This window comes from Myotis davidii, unplaced genomic scaffold (assembly GCF_000327345.1).
Source record: "Myotis davidii unplaced genomic scaffold, ASM32734v1 scaffold59, whole genome shotgun sequence".
Lineage (NCBI taxonomy): Eukaryota > Metazoa > Chordata > Mammalia > Chiroptera > Vespertilionidae > Myotis > Myotis davidii.
In genome coordinates, this window is record NW_006293001.1 from 1,162,150 (window position 1) to 1,175,407 (window position 13,258).

Below are 13,258 nucleotides of genomic sequence, written 5' to 3' on the forward strand. Positions count from 1 at the left end.
CACCCACACACACACACACACACACACACACACACACACACACACACACACAGCTACTGAGCAACTACTATTTGAACTCTTTTGATCAATTTTTTAAGCAATTTACTTCAACCCTATTCTCTATACTTTAGGGAAAAGCAGTCAATTGAAATTTTTATCCATCATTAACTTTTTTACAACTTAAATAATTGAACCAGGATAAGTGTGACCCAAAGAGAATAGTTTGCTCTTGGGAAGATAAGTAAATATTCTATCTACTTTATCTAATTGTGTGGTTGGTCTGCCGCTATAAAAACAAATAGATTGCTAATTTCAACAATTAAGTGCCTCTAGCCCAGCCAGTGTGGCTCAGGACTGAGCATCGACCTATGCAGTTCTCAAATGTTCAATTTGTAACAATGAGAATACATCCTGCATATCAGGTATTTACATTATGATTCATAACAGTAGCAAAATTACAGTTATGAAGGAGCAACGAAAATAATTTTATGGTTGGGGGTCACCACAACATGAGGAACTGTATTAAAGGTCGCGGCATTAGGAAGGTTGAGAACCACTGTTATAAGGATACATGTGATGTCCTATAGGGCCCACCTGGACAATGCAGGTTCATCTCCCTGGCTCAACAGCCTTAATTTAATTACACCTGCCATGTCTTTACCATATAAGGTAACAACCACATGATCTAGGCATTAGGGCCTGATAACTTGGGGCTGTTATTTAGTCTACTGCAATGGTGTCTGCTTCTGAATTAAGGTCTCACTTTTTACTTTTTACTGGTGGAGCTAGACCACCTGCCTGCTCCTGAGCTGCAGAGGAAGCTGGACAGTGAGCTTGTTCAGAGATGATAGATGGCCAAGAGCCACATATCAACTAAAATAGTCTCTGAAGCTTCATAAAAAGGAACTTGATTCCAGAATCTTTAAACTGAGAGAAACCACTTATGGCTGAATGTTTTAGACACAAAATTTCAAGCCATGCAACTCTTGACAAGGAAAACCATTAATCTGGAAAACTATTTTCTTTGACGAGGGGGCCAGGGTGGCAAAAACAAAAACATCAGGTATGGCTTTGGGGCTGTGTTCCTCTTTTTTTTTTTTTTTTTTAAGAGCACGTGTAGTGGCCCAGGGGGCATTACTCAGGGGTTGAGCATTGACTTCTGAACCAGGAGGTCCCTGGGTTCAGTTCCCAGTCAGGGCACCTGCCAGTGTTGCGGGCTCAATCCCCAGTGTGGGGCATGCAGGAGGCAGCCGATCAATGATTCTCTCTCATCGTTGATGTTTCTATCTCTCTCTCCCTCTCCTTTCCTCTCTGAAATCAATAAAAATATATTTAAAAATGTTTTTTAAAAAAGAGCACATGTAGTGTATTTCAGGAAAGTTTCCCCTGTTCTCCAGATTCCCCAGTGGGCCTTCATGAAATCATCCTCTAGGCCCCTAGAGTCTAGGGGGCCTCGCTTTGGCTCCGAGAAGCTCAGTTCTTACCCATTTCACACACACCACCTCCCCCCCGCCCAGCTTTTTTCCCCCCAGAGACTTTGAGAAGAACTTACACAACCAATCTATGCCCTGTGTTTCACAGAATATTTTAAAGCAACTGACTTTCCTGTTTCTGTAGCTAAACTCAATCAGCAGGCCTCTTCCTCTTCCTGTGTTCCTCTTTTGATCACTGGAAAACTTTGCACCAGGACCCTAGTACAGACAATTTAATTAGGTCTTATATTTCATTCAGAAAGACTTTTGGTTATAACATCATGGTAAGTACCATTTCTTTTTTTTTCTTTTCTTTATTGATTAAGGTATTACATATGTGTCCTTATCGCCCCACTGCCCCCCCCACACCCCCACTCATGCCCTCACCTCCCTGTTGTCTGTGTCCTTGGTTAGGCTTATATGCATGCATACAAGTCCTTTGGTTGATCTCTCCCCTTACCCCCACCTTCCCCTACCTTCCCTCTGAGGTTTGACGGTCTGATCGATGCTTCTCTGTCTCTGCATCTGTTTTTGTTCACCAGTTTAGTATCATTTCTTATCAGGTCTGATGTATGTTACTCTTGCGGTGCCCTGCACTGTCCAGTACACTTATGGCAATAAGGACTTAGGCAATAAGATATGGACATCTTCTCTCTCTTTCTTCAACTCCCTGATATGTGATTTTCAAACAAATCAAAAGGTCATTCTTGAAACCAACCCCCGCCCCCCTCCGGTTTTCCTCAATGCATATGTGTGCCTCCATGTCAGCAGTTAATTTTCCCAGTTTCTCTCATGTGTGATACTTGCTAGAAATAATTTTCCTAATCAGTTTGTTAAAAACAACAACAAACTATCTGCTAGGATCTGCCGTGTCTTAAGAGCGTTATCGTGATGGTAGGCATCTTACAGGTTGCTCAGTGTCCAAATTGCTGTGGCAGGAACAATAATTTTACATTTTGAGAAGAACCATGCAAACATATTGAGACTAGCATTTATAGCAACTACATAGATGCCAGCGTAAATACATCTTGGGCTCTTTTGTGTAATCTTCTGAGAACATTGTTTTTTGTTGTTGACACATCGCTGCAGGTTTATAAGATACACTTAAAATTCAGTTTGCTCCCTTGAGTGTTTTTTGTGTGAATTTGGCAGCATAGTAAAACTTTTCTTTTTGAAGGCCCAGAATCAAAGTGATAAAAAAAATAGTTGTGGATTAAAAATGATTTTTTCTTTAACCTTGGAAGCTTCCAATTTCTCTGTTGAGATATATTTTTTTTCCAGGAAGGAACTGTAGTATAATGATCTGATTGACAATGATCCCAGCTTCCCCAAACACTAGTTGAAAAGTTGGGGGCAAATTCCTGACCCTTTCTGACACTCAGTTTCTCATTATAGGATGAGAATAATAACCACGTCACCTTCTTACTTCCCAGCACCAGTTACTTTTCCCATATGACTGGCATTTTAAGAAAAATGTATTTTAGTGCTTGTCTCTCCCTTGGGTTATAGAGTGCTTTTGTGTATGTCGAATGTTCACAAACTGTCCATCTCTCTTTTCTCCCTAACCCCCCTGATTCGATGTGACCTTTTCGATGGTGGTGGTGGGGTGATGGGGAGGAAGGATGAAGGAGAACTGTAGAGGTTTTGGAAGCTTCACTCTATGAATTAATACTTCTGCTTCAGCATAATGTTGGTATTTGATCAAACATAAAAAGCTTCAAGCTTTTAGTGTCCTGCTGACACCAGTATCAACAAAGCATTGAAGCGGAAGCTTCCTGGCGGCTGATTAGGGGGAGGTTTTACTTCACTAGCTTTAAGACTAAGGATACCTTTTAGTAGATCTTTCTCAAGGATAAGCTGCATCATACATTATAAATCTAATTCGAGAGCTTTAATAAAGGACCCTTGATAATTTGGTAATGTATTATCACCATGTTTTGGAAAGGCAATAAATGACTGCATTTTATAGTGTAATTTAAAATAATAATATGAATGACAGTTGTGTTCAGAAAGGATAATTTAACAGTGTGGGCTTATAATAACCTTTTTTCCCTTGACAGTGTCCACTCTTATTTTAGCCCAAGAAGGGCTTACTTGGGAATGGTTTACTATGCTGGCTTTTAGAGTCTAGTAGGGCTGAACATGTGTTTCTCTGGAATTTTATGTTGTTGTTTTGGAAAAGCTTCACACAAAAATGAAATTGAAAGCTGGAGAATAAAGACTGCTGAGGCCTGGCCAGTGTGGCTCAGTGTTGACCTATGAACCAGGAGGTCATGGTTCAATTTCTGGTCAGGGCACATGCCCGGGTTGAGGGCTCAATCCCTGGTGGAAGGCATACAGGAAGCAGCCAATCATTGATTCTCTCTCATTATTGGTGTTTCTATGTCTCCTTCTCCCTTCCTCTCTGAAATCAATTAAAAAAAAAAAAAAAGAAAGACTGCTGAGGAGTGAGCCATTTCGATATCAAAAGCATGGCCCATGTTTGGGAGCCTGCTGTATCGGCAGAGGCCTCCAGGAAATGGGTGGCTTCTGAGAAGTGGTAATTGAAGAGACTTTAATGGAGATACTGTTGATAAAGGTGTGGGAATGTTAAGGGGAGCAACGAGGGATAGCGAGGCACCCAGGAACTCGTGCAGCAGCATCCGTCACCACCTCAGGCCTGAAGAGCCAAGCAGGTTTGCTGCTCCTAGATCTGGAAAACGCTGAGCTATGGGACAGGGGCAGGTGACAGGGGCTGTGGCTTCAGTGGGAAAAAGTGGGTCACAGTTACCTCGCAACAAGGCAAGGAGGAAGCTGAGGAGATTAAAATCTCCAACCGTTCTTTTTTTCTCCTTTTGAATCTCTTTCCGGAGTCTCCCATTGGCCTGGACTCAACTGAAGCTGGAGAGCAAGGATGTCCAAGTGATAGAGTCTGAGGCACCGAGCAGGGTGCAGACAGCTGGGGCGTGGGTTTGGGGGAACATCCAGCACACATCCAAGCCTGGAAGTGAGGAATGATTAACAAAACAGACACTACCTGACACATATGTGACCAACGAGAATGATTTTCTATTTCCCACTTTTCTGCTCTCCAGCCTTTATCAAGAGACCCCCCCGGCCCCCGAGTTATGTGACTTTGCAGAGCTGTTTGTTTTATATCTTTTATTATGTTGGAATGCAACTCGCTGGATTTTAAGAAGAATGCATCGGTCTCCAGGAACACAAAACAAACAGAAACAGCCCAGTTCCTGCCACTGTCCAGGAATTACCTTGCCATTCACAAGCTCCATCAAAAACAGCCTAAAGGTAATTTTGCTTTTGCTTGTCAGGTATCCTGTATAGCTCTCCTGGGGTTCTAGCCTCCCCCTCCTGCACCTCCTTCCTTCAGCTCCCCACTTTCTCCTTGGGGCTCCTGGCCTGTTTGACACATCTGTTTAAATTCTAAAACAAAATTGCAGCTGTGTCACACCTTCCTAGGTGTCTGAGTTAGCTGAGAAGCCTAGTTGCCCTCTGATCTTATGTCCTCTTTCATTGTCCCTGCTCTACCATGCCCCCCACTCCTCTGAGCCCTCACCTTTCTTACAGGTCGCTGGGGCCAGCTGCACCACAGGTACCACAAACTACTGATGAGAGCTCAGACCTGGGCATCGCAAAATTAGGTTCTGATTCCAACATTGCCACAGAATAATTCCTAGATTAACTTTGGTCATCTGGAAAATAGGGTGCATGAAATCCACCTGTGATCCCTCAAATACGGCCTTGACATAAACAGAGTAAGAGTGGTAGGGGAGGTCTAGTTGTCTTCACAGGAAATGGAGGCTAAGGGGACATGGGTTGGACCTTGAAGATCCCAGTTGTGTCCCAGGACCTGGGTCTCGGTTTTTTAAGCCACAGAAACTCACTCTTGTTTGGGACCAGGGGATGCCATGCCTTGACTCATCTTAACTAAACACGCACGAAAGCTGAGGTAGAGAGTGTAATGCCCGTTTATGGTTGCTCTGTCATCTAAGTAGGCACCGCACACTTGCCCTTCAGTCACTGCACCAGGTTCCTTGGGTCTAGAGCCCTTTCCAATGAGATCACCCCCACCTGGACACCTCCTACACAGTGCTCTGGAGTCCCTACTGTCCCACCCAAATCACACAGGAGACTGAGGTAGCAGTCACAATGCCAGTGTATTGCTTTACAATTAGAAATTTAAGAGCACTTACGCAATCAGCACCTTCTCTCCAGCTGCATGGGAAATTTAACTGCAATCACAAGCCATTTCCTTTATTGTATGCAATCCCTCTCTAGGGGCCTAATGTACACAAAGGCTGGAGAGGAGACATTCCCTTGACACTAGGCAGACCTACATTGAGAACCCAAATCCTAACTAGAGGCTTTTAGTGAGTGTAGAAATGGAACAAAGGAAGTTCTGCTTTGTCGAGCAAAGAAAGATGGCCTGATAATGCATCCATCGCACCCACAGGTGTCCTTGGAACCCTAGAATCCTGTGGCCATGCTTCTAGAAACTTTGCCATTGGAAGTGGAAATATCATCTGCCCAATATCTAAGTCCCCTTCCTTCCAAAATTACTAAGGATGCCTGTCTCTGAGCCCGTTTCTACTGGGGACAGATTCTCCTCCCCACCCTCTTCCTCAGCATCTTCTTGCTTTCTTTTCTCAGACATGTTTAACCAAGTTACAATCTCCTGGAGAGCTATTTTCTCTGTCGCAGATGACTTGCTTATTTATGCTCAGATCCAATCTGTGTGGATTTCAGAGTTAAGTTCTGAGGGAGAGTCCCACTTCAAATTTGGAGTAAGCCTTAAACACCAACAGCTGAATTGAAATTTCGTTGCTCTGCTGCTCAGCCAAGCCCTCTGTGAAATATGCTGTTAAAGGGCTGCTGCTCCTTCACGTCCCTCTTACGATGAGTGCGAGTTGATTGTGTTGGTCCCCAAATCCATTTATGTCAATTGTACTGGGTATTGTAATTTTATCATTTAAGTTATATTAAAAATATGAGTATGAAAAAAGCTGTGTGTGAAAAGAGAATTCTTAATGAAAACTAAGCTAAATGCTTTGCAAAGAATTGATAAAGGTACATAGCTAAAAATTCTATTGTTGAACAAGACAATTATAGATATTGCGGAAAAATATAAAAATTTAGGGCTTTGCAGCCAAATTGGTCCACAGCTACCTTTAAATTTTCACTCCTCTAAAGACACTGAAACTGGAGATTGTGAACAAAATCTTATCGGCATGCTTTATGCTTGAGACCAACAGAAAGCAATGGTAAATGAATGGCAATGTCCATACACCAAATAATTGTGAATAAATATATATTTATGTGTTCTAATAGCAAATGAAATGTTTAACCTAAGTATGCATCTATCAATTTTTATGATTTCTCACTTCAACTAGTAATTTTGATTCCCTGACTGGAGGCCAGGACTGAGTAAGTGAGATAAATGGGCTTTGGGTGCAGAATAAGGAAGGATTGTAACAATATACAATGTGATAATGGCTACCATCCATGGAGCTACATTTTTAAAACAAACACAGCTTATTATTTAAATGTAATGTTAAATTTACTTAACATGCAAATACAGATGATTCCCTAAAGCAGCAGTTCTCAACCTGTGGGTCGCGACCCCTTTGGCGGTCGAACGACCCTTTCACAGGGAATACCTAAAACCATCCTGCATATTAGACATTTACATTACGATTCCTAACAGTAGCAACATTACAGTTATGCAGTAGCAACGGAAATAATTTTTTGGTTGGGTCACAATATGAGGAACTGCATTTAAAGGGCCAGAAGGTTGAGAACCACTGTTACAGAAACAAGGAAAACTTCTTCACTAGTCTTCCCTGGGGGTGTGTAAATTGCCATGTTAACTGCAGGGAGTTTCTGTAGCATCACCAAGCTCTTTCATCTGTCCTTGTTGCCAGGAGGCGCAGCTTCCGATGGATGCGCCCCCTGCTGGCAATGTGCAGAGAGACTTTTTCTTTTGCATCCTTAGGTGTCATCTTGGAGTAAAAGGGAGTAAAACAATTTATTGTCTGACCAGAGGATCCCTTGCTTGAGGAATACACAGGCGGATATCCAGCCTGAGCAAACATTGCATTAATTCAGGCATGCTCAGTCTTGAGCAGGGTCCTCGTTAGTCTCCACAGAACCACATTTTGAATGAGGAACTTAAAAGTCCCTGGTGACACACTGAGGTAAACACTTCCTGTTAAGTGCCTACTTCTCCCTATTCTTTTCGGTGTTTTCCCTGGCTCTCCTTGTGGTTCTGGGTCTCTCCTTCACCCCAGAGTCTATAGGAACAAGAGACCGGCTGATTCCTATATATTTGAGTTGGGTTTCCAGCTCCTACCAAATTCTACTGTCTAAAAAGGTAAAGAGAAAAGTTTAAATAACCTCCTGGGGACATGACCTCCTAAGCTGAGGCTGAAGAAGCTCAGGTTAATTCACAAACCACCATATAGAAATAAAGTCACAATTTCAGAGTTGAGGGAGGGGCAAGAGAAAATATTAATACAGTCTTTTAATAATTTGCCATATTAAATTCAAAATATATTTATGTGAAAAAATACCCTGGAAAATGTGCAATGCTTGAATTTAATGTAAATGAGAGACTTAATGGGAGAAATGAAAAGAGCATGTTATATTAATTTTAAAAATCAATTTCCATTATTAAAGAGAAGCACAGGAAACAAACTGAAAATAGCATAGATCAGGATGTCTTTTCTCTTTTTTTTTTTGCAAAAATATAATGGTATTGCTACTCATAATTACAAGAAATGGGTGACAATATTTTAAATGAGTTAACTTTGGCCCATCATGCTCACTTCATGGTGTGAAGAAAACAGCACTTGAATTATTTTCCCCTTAATTTGTTCTAAATTACAGCAAAGTGCTCTGCAAGAAGCAAGTGCTTGTGTTAATTAACTCTGAGTAAAGAAGGTCACTGGTATACATGGGACTCATTTTGTGGTTTTTTTGATTGGAGGTACCAAAACAATTTGCATTTTATCTTAATTTATTTTAAAATAGAAAAAAACACACACAACTCTTTAACATTCAGATGTTTTACTTTCTTCTTCACATTAGTCTTTTATATAAACTGTTCCAATCTCCCCACAGAATTTTATCCTAATGCAATAGATTTTTACTATTGAAAATATTTTATTCATCACCTTGTCATATTTGCCTGCAGTAAATATATATATTATTTTAAAATTATTTAAAAATTTCTCCTGTGAATATAGGTTGTGTTATACATTTTTCCCCATATTGAGTTATTTCAATGATTATCAGTACACAATTGATCCGAACAACATAAATATATTACAACAGTTAATAAATAGTGTATGTCTATTAACAGTTAATAAATAGTATATGTCAAACTGAAATGCTATAGGTAATGCATATCAATGAAATTGATGTATCATAGACAGTTAATATTCATTTAAAATTGTTAGAATAAGTCAGGATTCAGCAGGGATTATCCCCGCCCCCCCCTTTTTTTTCTGGTAGAAACTCAGGTTGAAATTGCTGGTGCTCTCCATAGTCAGTTACCCTCTTCTTCTGAGTACACTGGGAAACCTTTCAGGCTTCCTTAAGGCTGGACCACGTGACTAGTTCTGGCCAATGGTCTATGAGTGGAAGTGCCATGTATTGAGTTAGGACCCTGGAACTAAAGAGTTCTCTACCCCCTTTTCCTGCAATAGCATCACTGGATAACGTGCAGCCCATATCTATGAGTTACTGCTTGTAAGTGAACTGCCCTGGAGAGCCAAGGGAACCATAGCAGGCTTTGCATGACCAAAAAGTTAACCTCTGAGTTTCATTTCTAACCACTGTTATTTGAGAGGGTTTGTTTGCTTCCACAACACACCTTACCTATCCCGACTAATATAGAAAATTTGTTCATGTAAATAAAAAGATGGGAATGAAAGGAGGTTTGTTATAGCTATACTAGAGGCTCAGTGCACAAAATTCGTGCACGGGTAGGGTTCCTAGGTCTGGCCGGCAATCGGAGCTGATTGGGGCCTTCCTTCCCCCAGCTGCCAGCTGCTGGCTGCTGGCCAGAGCTTTCATTCTGCACCACCCCCTGGTGGCCAGCACATGTCAGCGGGTGGTCGAACTCCTGCTCAGTTGAACTGCTGAGGGGACAATTTGCATATTAGCCTTTTATTATATAAGATAACTCCATTATTTGAATTATTTTCTCATATGTGCCAAAAATCATAGTGATTATACATTAAAAATTATTTTCATCATCTATCAACTGACAATTTGATTATGTTCTTCTTGAATTTTGCTTAAAGTAAAGAACTGGAAACACTCAATTTGCAAAAGAATTTGCTACCCAATCATTAGAATGATTAACTGTCAATTTCCTAGAAGTAAAATTAAAAGGCTTTACTAAGACTTTTCAAATGACTATTAATTATGACTGCTAGTCTTTCATTTATAGACACTTTATTTTACCTGATTATACAAGGTAAGGTTGGGAAAAATGAAATGTTAATTTCATTATACTTCAATAAATTCTTTTTTATTAAAATGTCTTAATTTTAATAAGCACTTTAATCAGAACACTAGAGTTGCAAATTTAGTTTATTCAACTAATGAAAAATATTCATCATAATAACTTAATTGGTAAGGCCAGGTTTCATTGTCAAAACCGTGAGCCAAATAAGACAATGTTTAGAAAAAGTCTGATTTTATTTTTCAACTCAACAAGTATGCTCTTACTCACCCTTTGAAAATCTAAGATAGATAAATCTAAGAGCTCTGCCATGAGCTTTTTACCAGGATAAAGTTAAGACATCAGATTCTTATCAATATCTACACTCTCCTTGCTTTCTCCAGATTTTCTCTCCAAGGGATGGATGAAATAAAGTCTTAAACAAAATGGTTATCATCTCTGATGTTCCACTATTCAATGCATATTAACTTAGAATATCCCAACATGGAATTGCTAACTCAACACTTCACCCTTAACAGAAAAATGTATGGATACAGGGAAAGACAAGAGGCCGTGCACTGGGTTCATAAATCCTTTATTAGAAGATGCTGCACTGACATCTTTACAGTACTTTGAACACTTTTCTTTGGTGCCAGGGAGGCTTCCCCAAAGTAAAGGAGCATAGTAAGATTTGGAGTAAAAGCCATGTCATTTTTTTAAGGTAAAGACAAGCATTTGTGTAAAGACATAGGAAATAAGAATCAGTATGACACCATCATCTCAGGGTGTTCTCAAGCAAACCAATCCTAAGAAAGACTGTACGAAGGTTAAAGATTCTGTAAACTGCCCTAACCAGTTTGGCTCAGTGGATAGAGCATCAGCCTGCGGACTGAAGGGTCCCAGGTTCAATTCTGGTCAAGGGCATGTACCTTGGTTGCGGGCACATCCCCAGTGGGGCATGTGCAGGAGGCAGCTGATCGATGTTTCTCTCTCATAACTCTCTATCCCTTCCTCTCTGTAAAAAATCAATAAAATATATTTTAAACAAGGTTCTGGAAACTAAGCTCCTTAAAGATACCCATGCCCCTCTGTCCCTTGGAAATCTTTATGCACCTTCAGGAAATATGTCCTCAGTTTGAAGACTTAGCTACATGATTAATCAAACACGTATCCAAGTTAACGTCTTCAGAGGCAGGAGACCCACTGGAAGACTCCAAGGCTTTAGGAGATGGAGGCCTGACTGTAGAGAAGAACTGGGACCTGCCAATAACTGAATAAAACCAAGTCCCCCTACAAGCTCACTTCGGTGTGGAGGAGGAATGAAGCTTTGCTTGTTAGACCACTAAAATTTTGGGATTGTTGCTACTGCATGTAGCCTCCCCTCACTAACAGAGTAGCAGATGGTGCTGGACAGGGCCTCACTACTGCAGGGATGAAGTGGCCTTGGAGCCAAGAATTGCCAAGTCCAGGGAGGGAATTGAATGGGAGTCACAACCAATTCTCCCGGGATTAGGTGGTGCCAGAGAGGCGGGATGGGGCCAAATCAAAGAGAATAGACTACAGGTTGCACCAACTATAGCAGTGGTTCTCAACCTTCCTAATGCCGCGGCCTTTAATACAGTTCCTCATGTTGTGGTGACCCCCAACCATAAAATTATTTTTGTTGCTACTTCATAACTGTAATTTTGCTTCATAACTGTAATTTTGCTACTGTTATGAATCGTCATGTAAATATCTGATATGCAGGATGTATTTTCATTGTTACAAATTGAACATAATTAAAGCATAGTGATTGATCACAAAAACAATATGTAATTATGTATGTGTTTTCCAATGGTCTTAGGCGACCCCTGTGAAAGGGTCGTTCGACCCCCAAAGGGGTTGCGACCCACAGGTTGAGAACCATTGAACTATAGACTTCATAGCAGATTCCAGCAGAATTCCCAAGAGTGGGACCAAACAACTTCCTTCAGTGGACACCAGGTAACACACATCCACAGTCAGTTATCACCTTCTCCCCCCAGTACTGCAAGGGCACACGGAGTTCTCATATATCCATCCATCGTTCCGAGGAGGGAAAGGAAACTCCAAAAGACTGAACCTTTACCTAAAGACACAATCTAATCCATGCTTGATAGGGAGGGGACCTTTCAGTAGAAGAAGCATTTAAACTGCAAGAAGACTGCTGGGATGGGAAGAGCCATTGGACTTAAGAAAAATCCAAGGTTTTCCATTACCTAGAGCAGTGGTCAGCAAACCGTGGCTCGTGAGCCACATGCGGCTCTTTGGCCCCTTGAGTGTGGCTCTTCCACAAAATCCCACGTGCGGTGCATACGTACAGTGCGATTGAAAGTTTGTGGCCCATGCACAGAAGTCAGTTTCGGAAAGGAGAGAGACGAAACAAGTATACAGGACGAGTGTGGATGGGAGAATTGGAAGGGATCAACCTCAGCGAACGTACCTCAATCAGATTGAGGACGTTTTCAGCAAAGGCCAGCTTAGGAGCACCCTAATTAAGTTAATAACAATGTACCTACCTATATAGTTTAAGTTTAAAAAATTGGGCTCTCAAAAGAAATTTCAATCATTGTACTGTTGATATTTGGCTCTGTTGACTAATGAGTTTGCCGACCACTGACCTAGTCATAGAAAATAACTGACTGTTTAAAGAGGGGGCACATTAATTATGCATAAATGTGTTTGTAACCCTGCTACTTTTTTCTTTTCAGGCTATAGCTGTGAAATCAATTTCAGATTAAAAGTAGATATGGAAAAATGTTTATTAAAGTGCACATATATGAATAAAACATACTTCGGTACTTTCTATTTTTGAACTTGCAGGATTCAGTATCAAAGTACAGAGCATTGACAAGCAGTATAGTTTCTTTCTGCAGAACCACTTTACGAATGACATACTTGGCCAGCTTGTTATGTGTGACTATTCCACTTCAACATAGCTTGACTGGAAGGATAATTGATTAGCTTTTTTTTTTACCAAGTCCATTGAAAAGACCAGAACAGAACTTTAATTTCACTTCATAAATTGTTAAATTGGGCTTTTATAGCATCTGGTTAGTTCAAGCCAATCATTTTTTTAAGTCATAAATATAAAACTGTCACATAATATAATATCTTTAAAAAAATGAAGTCTTAAAACTTATAAAACTTATGGAAGCTGATTGTTCCAGTGTGTAAACTACACACACAACAGTAGCAAAGAGCTGCTTTGGGAAGCTGTATTTACTGTTTCAAGCTATGGGGACTTCATTCTGAGGGCATGCTCTTCAGATTGTATTTCTAATGATGATGTTTTGCCACTTGGAAATGTATTCATACCTTC

General features: G+C 40.6%; 1 protein-coding gene across 1 annotated transcript in view; it reads right to left on the minus strand.

The window, feature by feature from the left end:
* The window catches only part of PLA2R1 (phospholipase A2 receptor 1), a 116,319-nt gene that overhangs the window by 12,690 nt on the left and 90,371 nt on the right, over positions 1–13,258 (minus strand). Inside the window, exon 30 of the mRNA XM_015565741.1 lies at positions 3,276–3,283. The gene's annotated coding sequence lies outside the window, so the exon portion shown is untranslated. The remainder of the gene's footprint in view (positions 1–3,275; positions 3,284–13,258) is intronic.